Raw genomic sequence first — 13,660 nt, 5'->3', positions numbered from 1 at the left:
AATGCAAATACGTCATTACCATTTTCCTAACTTCGCTCGGTCCTGATATAGCGGTTGAGCTCTGAAAAAGGGAACATATACACTGAGGTTGAGAAACAAAATAATGCCTGCATCGTGAGACATTTACACGACTTTTAACAGTGCGAGCAGAGCACAATTTGCGAGATTCCTTGCAGCCTGTAGAACATGTCTCTTCACGAAGCTTTTGCCATGATAGAAGTTCCTTAAAACGACTGCATTAACACCCTGCTGCGGAAAGAAGTTGGAAGATTTAAAGAGGAGAGAAGATATGAATGAATAGATTAATATAGACAAGAGACAAAATAGAAACCAAATAATTTTTGGTTTTAATGCTGACAAGAATTGTAATTGCCGAACTTGGCTTTAAAAAGGGTAGGACCTGAGACGACGCACTCAGTGCTTCTTTTTGTATTTTCGTGTTAGAGTTAGAATTTTGGCAGGTGCTTAGACATTGGAAGAGAGGGCACGATGCTGTGGCTTTCGTTTCAGCGCCTTTGCATTGCGTTATGTTTTAAAACAAGGTATGATTCTCGTTGCTCGGTTTCACGAAAGCTTTTAAAGCCACTTTGTAATACCGTTACCTTAAGTTCATCCAACTGATGACTTTTATCCGCTGTCATAAAAGTGAGAGGTTGGTGAGGGATCGAGTATTTGAGCGGTGGTTACTGCATCGGAGTTGGCAGGAATTGTCTTCAGTAAAATATCACTTGAGGCTGGTTGGCGCATTATATTTCTATGCTAACGGAACACCGCAAGCACTAGACGATCCGCAAATTAAATAGAGCGCTAGGACTGTCGCGACAGAGATAGGTCATGCTTACTCGGAGATAACAGCCCACACACAAAGGAAGCACAGCGAAAGAAGTGTCGACTTCATGTCCAGAGCTTCCTACTCTTCTAACAGTAAGGAGAACACTGCGGGGCTTTTGTGAGCGCTTGGGCAATTATACTAAAGCCGATGATTCCGAGAAATCAATGGCATATGTGCTTTGTACCCCGCTTGATCAAATAATTGTTCTTGATGACACAAATACATTTTGCAAGAACATCATTATAGAAATCAATGAGCAATATGAAATGAAATGCTATTATATCACCCTTGATGCGACAAACAGATACTACTTCAGCGCCCACTATCTCAGTTTTAAATTTGGGCTGCTCACCTGAACAATAATCCTGAGCTATCTGTTGTAGGCTCCATGACACACTAATTGCGAACCAGTGCTCGTAATAGTTATAATATAAATTGACCTGCTAATGCTCCGCACATGAATGCATGTTAAAGGTCAGGCTTCGAATTTAAAGCGCCAACGCTATCATCCTGCGAAAAAACTGGCCTCGGCGTACTCGGCTTCTGCGTCGTGAGCGAAAAATAATTGGTATGACTCTGGTAGTTGATAGTTCGCAGGTGACGTGAACCTTAGCTAACTAGTCTTCTTTTTCTGTGACGTCCCTAGATCATATCAAAATGGCCGATTTGGCAGGAGCTGTAAGTCAAGCTCCACATTCCAGATAGGAGGTAGATACCAGAATCTAGCCCTCCAGCAACATAGATGTTTGGTTTGGGGTAGTTGGTAGCAGTTGCTTGAAAAAAAGGGGTTAGCGCCTATCCTGCCTACATTTGCGTCGTTCTTGTAATTATTTGCTGAATGTTTTTCAAGAACTTGCTACCAGCTAGCCCATCAAATTTTTGCTACATCGGGCTCTTTCCTATCTTCCGCGACGGGTAATCCAGTAACCACCTGTGCGAACCTAATCGCTTCAACTAAAAGTCAGTCCAGGTTTAGCGCCTGTCCCGTCTACATCTGCGTCGTTCTTGTCTATATCTGTGCTATGCTTTTAAGAACTAGCCCTCCAAATTTGTACAAATGCGAGTTAAATACGCTGCTCTCAGGCCATGCAGGAATACTCCTACAGTTCCGGCAAAACAGTTTTTTTATATCTTCTTAAAATGTGCGATATCGCTTGACGGTATGAGGATGAGCATGTGTTAGATAATAGAAGCACGAACTGTAACGTTACGGATTAGGTGGGCAGTAACGTGGATCAACGACAACGATGATCCACAAGGAGATCCACTCATCATGAGCCACTAAGGTTCTCGAATCATACACACCTTTAAACGCGATCTTATATCTCCTACCAGATCTTCTTGCGCCTTTTTCGTCACACGTCTTAGCTTCTTTCGCATGTTGTTGTTTATGAATAATGACCTAATTGTTCGAGACTATCATGGAACGGATACTAGAAAGCATGATATCCATTTTCTTTTATGCGGAAAGTTCGTGACCTAGCATTTGGAAACAAATTATGAATTGCATTGATTATCAATACACCTTCTAGAGGTATCACACAGACTCTACGTTTAAATTCAGTCGTATTGAAGGAGCGTTTCCATACGGATCTCCTTTCCTCGTTTAGAATGCATTAAGTCTATGTATATCACACGATACACGTTTAAGGTATCAGAAATAGAGAAGACTTCGGATTGCATAAATTTTGCAGAGCCGTTTTATAGTTCGTGCCAGCAAAGAGCATCATCAATAATAACCATCCATCGTTTAGCCAGAAGGGATGCGCCAAGTTCGAGCATTCCGCTAATGAGAGACAGCGGTGCAATGCAGTTTCGCAAGTATGGGGAATCAGACTCGCGGAAATCATAGACAAGAATATTTTTTTCACGGGAAATTATTTACTAACGGTAATTATTTATATATCGTCAGATTAGAAAATACGGTGAATATATTCGAGGAGCAAACCTTACGCGGCTCCTAGGTTTTTGCTATTTATTGTCACGAAGAGGTTTCACCGGTTTTAGGGTATTCTTACTATTGCTTTCAAGCACAGGACGGAGCTTAAAGCAAAATATTGCTCTTTAGCTTAGATTCGAACAGTTATCACATATTACCATCAATACACTCCTAATAGTCCATCACCGCTGTCTAAAGATACCTAAAATTTACTTTTGAAAACGCACCCCAATGGTTTGCAGTGACAATCTTTGCTACTGGCTGCTCGCCCAGAAGAGCTAAAAGAAATATGTTGAGACACATCGAAAGGCATCGCTGTCCTAATCAATATATTAGTTCACGATAGTATCTTGGAATTGGAATTGAAATTGGTTTATTGATTGCTCGTACAAGCGAGGAATTGTGCCGTTTTCTTACCATCGGTATTGAAATCGGTCATTTTTCTTAATATCAACCTGCAAGCCAAGCTTTAATTCAGCGCACAACCACACTGCGTTTTCTTGGAAGTCTCTTTCAGTTCATGGGAACAAACAGAATTTCGTTCAAGTTTTCATCATTGAGGAATATTCGGAAACTGCAGAGGCTTCTGGGATTGAAGCATATAGCCTCTACTTGGTTGTTGATGTCAATTCGCTTGGAATGCAACAAGCACAGATGAGATTATTCAAAATTAGCACATCAAGTAAAGTACACGCCCCTAATTGACGCAGTCCTCTAAAATGAGCAGTTACTTTAACATGAGGTTCTTTAACAGTGTACTTCAACAGTGTATATGTGTATATACAGTGTATATACTTCAACAGTGTATATGTGGCCCATGAAAACTAGAAAGAACTACTCAAGAAAAAAATTAGCCGAGTTTTAATTCTGATTGAAGCGATTAGGACGTGTGAAAGCACGGTTCCGCATAGTTATCCTGGCAGTGTTTCACTGGCAGAGTTTGGAGACTGGAGACTGGCAATGTTTGACAATTTGTTAAACAGCCTTACTTCTGAGCACACAATTGGATGTTTCAATGGCGTAGGTTCGAATCCCGTGTCACAAAGTTGCCTCGAACGTCACTCTCAGATGTAAAATGGCAAGCGAAATTTTATTACACCAATTGTGAAAGGCGCAAGAAGAAAGCCGCTTCACGATTCTCCCACGACATGGGGCAAACCTGGCGCCACACGGAAGTGTGTTATTGATGCTCTACGAGCAAATGTCTGGCCATAGGCGAGACAGCGGGGTATCTTTTGTGCATGCCGTCGTCTCACTTGCTGCTTCCTTTGCTCCACAATGGCTGGCGTGACGATTGGTAAGGCAACGAGGGAGGCAGGATTTTTTATTTGATTCATGTCAATGTATACTAAGTGAGGACATGGACGACAAAGCTGCTCATACTCAGTTTGACTAGGCTCCCCTCCGCTCTACAAGAGCAGAACATCGGCTACAAACACCCATAATATGTCAAATAATAAATAATTGGACTGCATCCATCAAAGCAAAAAATGCACAGGGAATCAAGCGCACAGAATATTGGAATAACAAATTAGCTATATATTAGAGCGTACCCACAATTTTGGCGGTTTGGCCAAAAAATAAAAAATAACCGGTTTTGTGCAGCCAATTATAATTCTTCTATGTTGCATAATATCCTTCATGAATTCAACATATTAGGAGAACCTGTGCAGATTTATAAACCGTAATTTGTGCGCAAAGAAGGCTAAAGTATTGCCATTGATGTCACCCTAATTATGTTAGTAATAAAGTCTATTGAAGTTGACAAGCTAACGGAAACTTTAGTAGCCTCGATTACAGCATTAATTACATATGCGAAAACATTAGATAAATAATTTGGCGTTAATCTTAAAAACTCATAATAAGTCAAACTAATAATCTTCAAAACTGGCGTTATTATCGACCAGAATGTCAAGATTGTAATTACCCCCCCCCCCCCCCCCCGGCTCAGTTTTAGTGATCAGTGTCTAGGTTTTAAAAGAATGTTTCTGTATATATCAGACATTTTGAGCTATTTCCGTTTGACTGGTGAAATAAGGTGCAAATAACTTAATGGTACACCTGACGAATAAAGATTTCACTGCTAGTCAACGCTGTCCCACAACGAAGTAGAAGACACCCAGAATCCTTGTATGTTTCAGCATACGAACGAACAGAAATGTCTCGGTGCACAACCACAGGAAATCGCAAATTCGATCCTATAGGTTTTGCTCCTGCAAGGAAATGTGACAAAACAGGGGTATGCATTTCTACAGCAAGCAAAGCAGCTGGCATGTGAAAACAGGTTTCCTCTTGCCTGGTTCTGCCACCCTAAAATACTCTCCAGACGGAAAAGTTGTGAATCTGGACCTGCAATTAAAAGCAGAACTGACTAGGATGCTCTGTACTACGTGGGATGAGGTCGAGTACAAACATCATCCTTTCATAACGCGGTCTCACCAAGTAGCATAGCAAATAAATTGGAGAAAAAGCACATATCAGGTCGGAAATTTCTTTATTTAAGTATAGTATACAGCCATAAACAAAGTGGCATGTTCAGAAGCTCTTTTTCTGAAATATGATACCAATATTACGTCGTCATGTTACAGGAAACACGGCAGACGAATGCTGCTGACATTTGTTTCATTGTCTGTACATAGTGTACTCAGGTGACATCTTCCTGTTGGCCGTTATGCCAAGGTATCTCTTATATTAAAGAACATTTACAGCTGCAGATCATAAAAAGAATGCGCATGGTCAAGTGGTGATTTTGAAATTACTCCAATAGCGGTAAACACCCATGTCATTTTCATCTTATTTCGGCAGCCAAAGGGAACTTGCTCGAAATACCTGATAGATACAGAAACTTTCTTTTACAGTGTAGAAACTGATAAACTAAAAGCTCCGCTGCGGGGATGACTTCAATCTTGGCAGGCTGGTTGATAATAACGCCAGTTCTTAAAGACAGGTCCTCTCTAGAAATGTTCGGCTATTTAATTAACGATATGAGAAGAGAGGAGTCGCTGGAGAAAGATTTGATGTTGAGAAAGGTTGAGGGTCGCCGGAGAAGGGGTAGGCAGCGAACGCGATGGTTAGATGGCATTCTCGAGTGCACGGATAGACAATGCGGTGTCTGCTAAGCGAAGCTTTGAACGAATCGAGTTGCTCGTGTTGAACGCTGGATATACGATTTTGGATTTCGTTCTTGTGGTTGTGGTCAATATTTCATGCGAAGACAGAAAAGGAGCTTTATAGAGGTGGCGCTCAGAAAGAACCAACGCTGAACGTACGCAACTACAATCTTGCCCCTGAGCTGGAGGATCCCGCAAAAACAGAAGGCTTCTGCGGAGAGATAAAAAGTTGATCAAGACTGCGGAGGGCAGCAGCAGCGATGGTGAACAGGGGGATGAGCCCGTAAAATTGGCGAACACGGCTGATGCTTTCTCATGGAGCAAGGAGGATGAGGGCTAGGCCACGGGGCCAAAGTTCTAGCCACAAAAGGCATTAGCGCTGGCCGAAGTTGAAAGCGAGGCCATGGGTATCATCGTCCAGCAGAACGTCTACAACCTCAACACGTCGAGCTCTGACCAGGTGGTCAGCCCAACGAGTGACCTGGTCAACTTCTACGCGTTGTGATGTGAGCACTGCGCGAAGCTATAATTGTTGTACTACCGTTCCTGGAGTGAACAGCCTTCGCCGTTGAACGGCATCATCTGCCATGCCCACCGGCCGCCCTCCACGGACTTCGACTGAATACTGGACGTACCGATAGACTCCTCAGACATAGCTGGGTCTCATCACACGGAACCGAACCATGCTGAGCAGGGACCTCGAAGTAGCCGCGACGAAAGATAGGAAGGGCCACTCGACAGCAACCTATCTGCTACAGGTGTTCGCACAGTCGTGCATCACAGAGTTGGATCAGTTGGCCTTTGACAGGACCCTGAACTCCCCCCCCCCCCCCCCCCTTCCTGTGGAAAGATTTAACGGCACGGAAGAGAAGGCAGCGTGGAGCTAGCGCGCAGCGCGAGCGCGTGGGTGAGGGTTGAGAAAGAAGAGAGTGGTTGGACGGCGGCTTGTTCTTAGGTGACATACTGCACCGTAAGAATATACGCTGGGCTGAAAATCGCTGCTACACTTCAGCCAGGTAAAACCTCATGTTGAAAGCAGTGTTCATTTTTGAGGAGTAGGTTGACGCGTGGGCGTGTAGTTTCCTTGAGGTGCTAAAGTCGCATAAACTTATCCACGCTTGTTGCATTGCAAGTAAGTCGACATCTTCTCCATGCTGCAATCCCAGGAGCCTCTGAATTTTACGAGTACCCCTGAAGGGTGAAAACATTGAAGAGATTTTGCGTGTTCCCATTCACAATTTCCTTTAATGAAAACGCAACATAGTTGTGTGCGGAAATCCATGCTCCAAAGTTTGATTGCAACTTGCTATTAAAAAGACGACCTGGCACAAGTTCAGCTCTAACGGACTTCAGTACCGTTGGTAAGAAAACGGCAGAATTTTGAAAGATGCTATTATGAACTTTTATATTGATCAGGGTGGCGAAATGTTTCGATGCGTCTCAAAATATTTCTTTTAGGCCTCCTGAGAAAGCACCGAGTAGTAAAGACGGTCACTGCAAGCCATTAGGGTGCGTTTCCGGAAAATAAATTTTAGGTATCTTTAGAGAGCGGAGATAGGACTATTAGGAGTGTATTGATCGTAATAGATGGCAAGGGGTGGAATCTAAGCTCAAGGGCAATCTCGGGCTTTAAACTTAGTCCTGTGCTTGGAATTAGTAGTAGGACTGCCCTAAAAACCAGTGCAATTTCTTCGTGAGAATATACAGCGTACTACGAGTGCTCTTCGAACATATTCACTGTATTTATGTAATCATATTATATTGTCACGAAGACAGGGATTTATGGGAATCGGCAACAGGGGCAGAGACACACAGTCAAGACAGAGGTTCAATATTATTTAAGTACCTTTGGTAGATTATTTGTAATGAAAAATATGCTTATCTATGATTTCCACCGATGTGATCCCCACATGCTTGCGAAACGTTATTGCACCGCTGGCTCTTATTAGCGCAATGCTCTAAATTAGGGAATCTCATTTGGCGAAACGCTACATGGTTGTAGCTGATGCTGCTGTGTTCTGGCATGAACTAGAAGGATGCCGGTGATGGTGCTCTTACGGGGCACAAATGACACAAAGGCTTTACAACCTTACTGAAATCCAGTGTCCTGTATGTCTGACCACTGAATCGCGTAGCGTAGGATATGCATAGACTTCAGGCGTTCTGAACAAAGATTGGAGGGAAAGGCTCCTTTCTTCTAACCGAGTGAAAACACAAAGCCTGTGCTATACCTCTATAAGGGAATTGATAATCAATTCAAATCATAAATTTGTTTGCAAATATTGGGTGAGTTGAAATTTGCCCATATAATAATGGATACCATGCCTTCTAATATCCAGTTTTAGAATATTCGCGATAGATACGGTCCTTATTCATGAACGACCCCATGCGAAAGGAGCTAAGATATGTGACAAAAAAAGTGCCAGATAATCTGAAGAGTCACGTAATATCGCCTTTAAAGGTACGGATGATTCTAAAACATATTAGTGGCTCCTGATAAGTGGTTCTCCATTATCATCGTTAGCGTAGATGCACTTTACTGCCCACCTAATCGGAACCTTTTATTTCATGATTCTATTCTGCAAGAAATGCTCATCACCATACCATCAAGCAATATTACATCATATTGAAGGCCACCCCCGATAGATATGAAGCACCGTTTCACACAGAAGCATTAGAAAAATCCTTGCATCGCCTGGGAGCAGCGTATTTGTCTCGCAATCATCCGCTTCTGGAAGATCAAATTCCGGTCTTTACCTCCTTAAGGAATAAAGAGCTTTAGTTGCAGCTCCTGCCAAATTAGCCATTTTGATATGATCATGTGACGTCACAGAAAAAGAAGACTTGTTAGCTAATGACCACGTCATCTGCCAGCTACCAACTGCCAGAGCCACACCAATGATATTTCGCTCATAACGTAGAAGCCCACTTTGCAGACGTCAGGTTTTGCGGAGGATCGCGTTATTAAGGCTGCTATTTTACCTTTAAAACGCATTGCTGTGAGGAGCACCAGGAGGCTCATTTCTAATTTTTTTTATGAGCTCTCATTTGCAATTAGTGTGTTATGTAGCCTACAATAGATACGCGAAAGTATTGTTCTTATCGGCAGCATAAATTTTAAAAATAAGATAGTGGCCTTGAATTTACATCTGCTCGTCGCATCGAGGATGCAATAATAGCATTGCAGACTGTATTTTCCCCTCTTTATACAACGATGTCCTTTCCAAATACATTTACGTCATCAAGAGCAATTATTTCATTAGGTGAGGAATAAAACATATATGTCATAGGTTCCTGAGAATTCTCGGATTTAGTAGTAATGCCAAAGCGCTAACAAAAGCCAAGAGATATCTTCGCTGTCGGATGAATAGGGAGCTCAAGAAATGAAGTGGCAATTCTGTCACTGTGTTTCCTTTGTGTGTGGGCTGTTATCTCTGAGTAAGTACGAAGTGTTTATTTAAATACGTATAAAAATAATAATTGGTTCACAGGAAAGGAAAGGCGCAGTATCTGTCATACTTTTTTTTCTGTGGACACCTGAATCGCACCGTAAGGGAAGGGAGGAAGGTGAGAGTGAAAGTTAAAGAGAAAGAGGAGCCGTAGTAGAGGGCGGCAGAGTACTTTCGACCACCTGGGGATCTTTAACGCGCACTGACATATTTAAAGGCAGCCGTTAGCTCTATTCCTTCCACATACAATCAACCCCCTCAATCGCCAACACCCCAATCGTTCACACCCCCTCCCCCCAAAAAAACGGCGACCAGAAGACGTTCTAGACATTGACTCCAAATGCAAAAACTTTGCCCAAAACCTAGAAGCCAAGATTCTGGCTCAGACTCAAACGTACATTGAAACCGCCATGGCTAGGCTTACAGAAACAATTATCAGACAAGTAACCACAGCCATTATGCAACAGATTCCAAAAATGATTGCTGGAATGTTTTCGCACACTCCAGCTGAAAACCCCACACCAACTTCCATCCTTAGCCCTCCTACCCTCCAGCATGGCCCTGTCGACAGGAGGCAGTAACCCCCGACTACGCATTCTGCAATGGAACTGCAGGGGGTTTCGCCGCAAACGAGACCCCCTGCAGCAACTACTCTCTGCTTCCTCCACACACCCCGCTATATTAGCGTTCCAGGATGCTGGAACAAATGTATCACTACCAGGATACGCTCTGGTACCCTCTGACATCACTCCCAACCCTAGGGTTACCACGTATGTTCAACACTTAATTCCATACACTTGTCACGAACTACACTCACCGGTGGCTCACACATATTTAGAATTATTCCCGTTTGCTCAGAAATCCTATCCCCTATTCATCCTTAACTGTTACCTCCTTCCGAGACAGCCGGTCGCCGAATTAATTGCTCTCATTAAAGCTGCATCCACAGTGGCAAAAAAGGACCCCCTCATTATTATAGGCGACTTTAACTGCGCACATGTAGACTGGGGCTACATGCGCACCAACAAGAGAGGAGCTGAATTACACAACACCCTTCAGATGCAGGGCCTCTCTATATATAATGATCTCAGCACACCTACAAGAATCGGCAATAGTGTAACCACCGATACTAGCCCAGACCTTACATTCGGCCGAAACCTTCCAACACTGGTACGGAGCAACTCGAATGAGACCCTGGGCAGTGACCATTATATAATAACTATAGAGCTTGACTTTGCCAAAAAAGCTAAAATCTACCGTGTCCGGCAAGCTAACTGGGATAATCTGCGTAAGCACAGAGAGGCCAGAACATTAAAGACCCCCTTTAACCTTCACACATTAATGACACAGCTCAAGGAGGATGTCCAGGCTTTCACGCAAACTTTAGACACCACCCCCGAGACTCCCATTGCAGATAGTAGGTTAATGCACCTTCTCGAAGCACAGAAGAGCATCCTTGTGCGCTGGAAAAAACATAAGCATAATAGAAAGCTTAAACTTAAACTGGCGCAAATTCAAAAGCAAGTAGAAGAACACAGCGCCGCCCTCAGTAAACCTAACTGGCACCAAATATGCGATGGGTTACGAGGTAATCTCTCCTCCTCCAGGGCCTGGCATCTTCTTCGACACATGATAGACCCCACACAAACTAAAAAGGAAACTCGGCTTACCCTCAAAAGACTTATCCATAAACATCGATGTAGTCAGCAATCGCTCTTAGCCCAACTGCAATCAACTTATACTACTGTGGGCCAAGCAATATCCTATCCAGACTACATAGGCCCTGATCAACCAACCCTCCCTAGATGCCGCCATTATGGAGATCGAAGTTAGATCAGCCCTCCTTAAGCTACGCAACTCAACCCCTGGAGAGGACAAAATAACCAATATCATGCTCAGAAACCTAGATGACTGTTCTATTTCCCTGCTCACTGAATACTTTAACGAGTGCTGGGAAGCGGGGCAGCTACTGGATGAATGGAAGCACGGTAAAATAATATTCATTCCTAAACCGAACAAGCCCATAAATGCCAAAATCTCCGTCCCATCTCCCTGACATCATGTCTGGGGAAACTCTTTGAGCATGTCATCCTCACCCGCAACACATGGAATCCCATGGACTGTATCCCCATAGCATGCTAGGTTTTCGAGCTCATTTATCGGCGCAGGACGCCCTATTACAGATTTCAAATGCTATCCTCAATGATATGCCACACCACACCAGAGCAATACTGGCAGTAGACCTCATTAAAGCATTTGATAAGGTCACGCACAGTGCTATCCTGCAAGGCATTCAAGAGCTGCAGCTAGGGCCTAAGGCCTATAACTATATCAGGGCCTTCCTGAACGGGCGCACCGCCTCCCTGCATATAGATGATATACAAACCCCCTCTTTCACACTTGGTAACATTGGCACCCCGCAAGGTGCAGTGTTGTCGCAATTCCTTTTTAATATTACCATGATCCCGCTGGAAAAGGCTTTAAGCAGTATCCCACACTTGGGACACACCATTTACGCGGATGATATCACGGTTTGGACCGCATACGGCTCGGATGGAGACATAGAATCTACACTTCAAGAAGCGGCCACAGCTATATCTACCCACACGGAAAAAATTGGCCTTGAATGCTCCCGGGCAAAGTCAGCACTCTTTCTACTCCGGCCGCGTTGTGTTCCTACCGCCCCCATAACAATTTATCTGCATGATACTCCTATAGCACAAACCCCCAACCTCCGCATTCTTGGTCTTAACTTACAGGACACGGGGAAAAACGACCTTACCCTGAAGGCACTAAAACAGTCTACTTACTCCGTCATCCATCTTTTGAGAAGGGTTTCACACTCACGAGCCGGCCTAGATAAAGCTGACAATTTAAAGGTACTACATGCCTTTGTGCTCAGTCGCATTCTTTACAGCTCTCCTTACCTGAACCTCTCCTCTGCAGACAAAGATAAAATCAACTCCTTATTCCGCATGGCTACCAAAGCAGCGCTCAACCTACCGAAGACCACTAGCACGGACAGGCTCTTAAAACTAGGAATGCACAACAATATACAAGAACTTATAGAGGCACATCGGTACACACAGTACCTTCGGTTGGCTGGCACGCAAACAGGACGACATATACTGGACACTCTCGGCATTCGCATACCCGCACATGCTGAAGAGTTAAACCCTCTCCCTCAGGCCGTGCATTCAGCGCTTATCCTCAAACCTCTTCCTTCTTCCTAAGAACGTCCGCCCAGAACACCATCAATCCCGCCGTGTCGCGCGAGCCAAAGCTCTCCATAAATACTATGGGACTGCAGAGGATATCCGCTGGGTGGACGCCGCATGTGGTTCGGACCGTTCGGTAGCCGTGGCCTACAATCCAGCAGCCCCCCCCCCCCTCACTCACTTCATAGACCCTCCCTGTAACTCGGAAGAAGCAGAGGAAGTGGCTATAGCCTTAGCAATCGCCCAAGCAGATGCGGCTTACATAGCGACTCCAAAACAGCCATAGTTAACTTCGCCCGCGGAGGCGTCCATCCTCCCGCGTGGCAAATATTGAGAATCTGCACCCTGAATTCTGACAGGCGTATTGAGCTTATATGGGTGGCGGCTCACTCTGGCAATCCCGGACATGAGGCCGCCGATAACATAGCCCGAGGACTTATTAACAGGGCAAATGGCGACCCATGCAAGGATTTCTCGAGGGAGCGGGCACATACATTTTCTGAGCTCACACAGCAAGCGCGCCTTGCCCGTCGACTCTGCCCCCCTCCCCACTCCCAGCTGTCTCACTCCCAACAAATCCTCTGGAGGCGTCTTCAAACCCGAACGCTTCTCACCCCTCAACGCCCCGTTTCCCCTGAGTGCACTCTCTGTGGAGAGTTTCACGCCACCTTGGACCACATTATTTTCGGCTGCCCTGCCGATCCTCCCCCGCAGGGACAGCCCACCATCGGATCATGGGAGGAATGGGAGGCCCTCCTTACGTTGCAGGACCTGGACATCCAACTTCGCTGTGTGGACTGGGGTGCCAGTGCCATGGCCCTACGTGACCTTGGCACATGCGCGTAATCTGAGGGCCGTGCGGTGGCCCTGGGCCCTTGAAGGGTCCAAACTCGCTCGCGAAATAGTTTTTTCCTCCTCCTCCTCCGCACAGCACACGGACGCCTCTTCGTTTCGCCTCCATCGAAACGCAGCCGCCGCAGTCGGGATAGGGCCCGGGTACCACAGCACAGTAGTCGGGCGCCTTACCACTGCACTATCGCGGTGGAGCTTAACTGTGTATAGCGTATTTGTGTTTTTGGTCACCAGCGGACATAAGGGAATGAGAGTAATCA

General features: G+C 44.8%; 1 long non-coding RNA gene across 2 annotated transcripts in view; it reads right to left on the bottom strand.

The window, feature by feature from the left end:
- Positions 1-13,660, bottom strand: part of LOC146180620 (uncharacterized) — a 225,455-nt gene that overhangs the window by 14,083 nt on the left and 197,712 nt on the right. For both annotated transcript variants that reach the window (XR_014700100.1, XR_014700098.1), the window contains exon 7: positions 20-61. This is a non-coding gene — a long non-coding RNA (uncharacterized LOC146180620). The remainder of the gene's footprint in view (positions 1-19; positions 62-13,660) is intronic.

Source organism: Amblyomma maculatum, chromosome 8 (assembly GCF_055883805.1).
Source record: "Amblyomma maculatum isolate TAMU_Amacu chromosome 8, ASM5588380v1, whole genome shotgun sequence".
NCBI lineage: Eukaryota > Metazoa > Arthropoda > Arachnida > Ixodida > Ixodidae > Amblyomma > Amblyomma maculatum.
The sequence above is the reverse complement of the archived record's forward strand: the minus strand, read 5'-3'. Positions and strand labels throughout refer to the sequence as shown.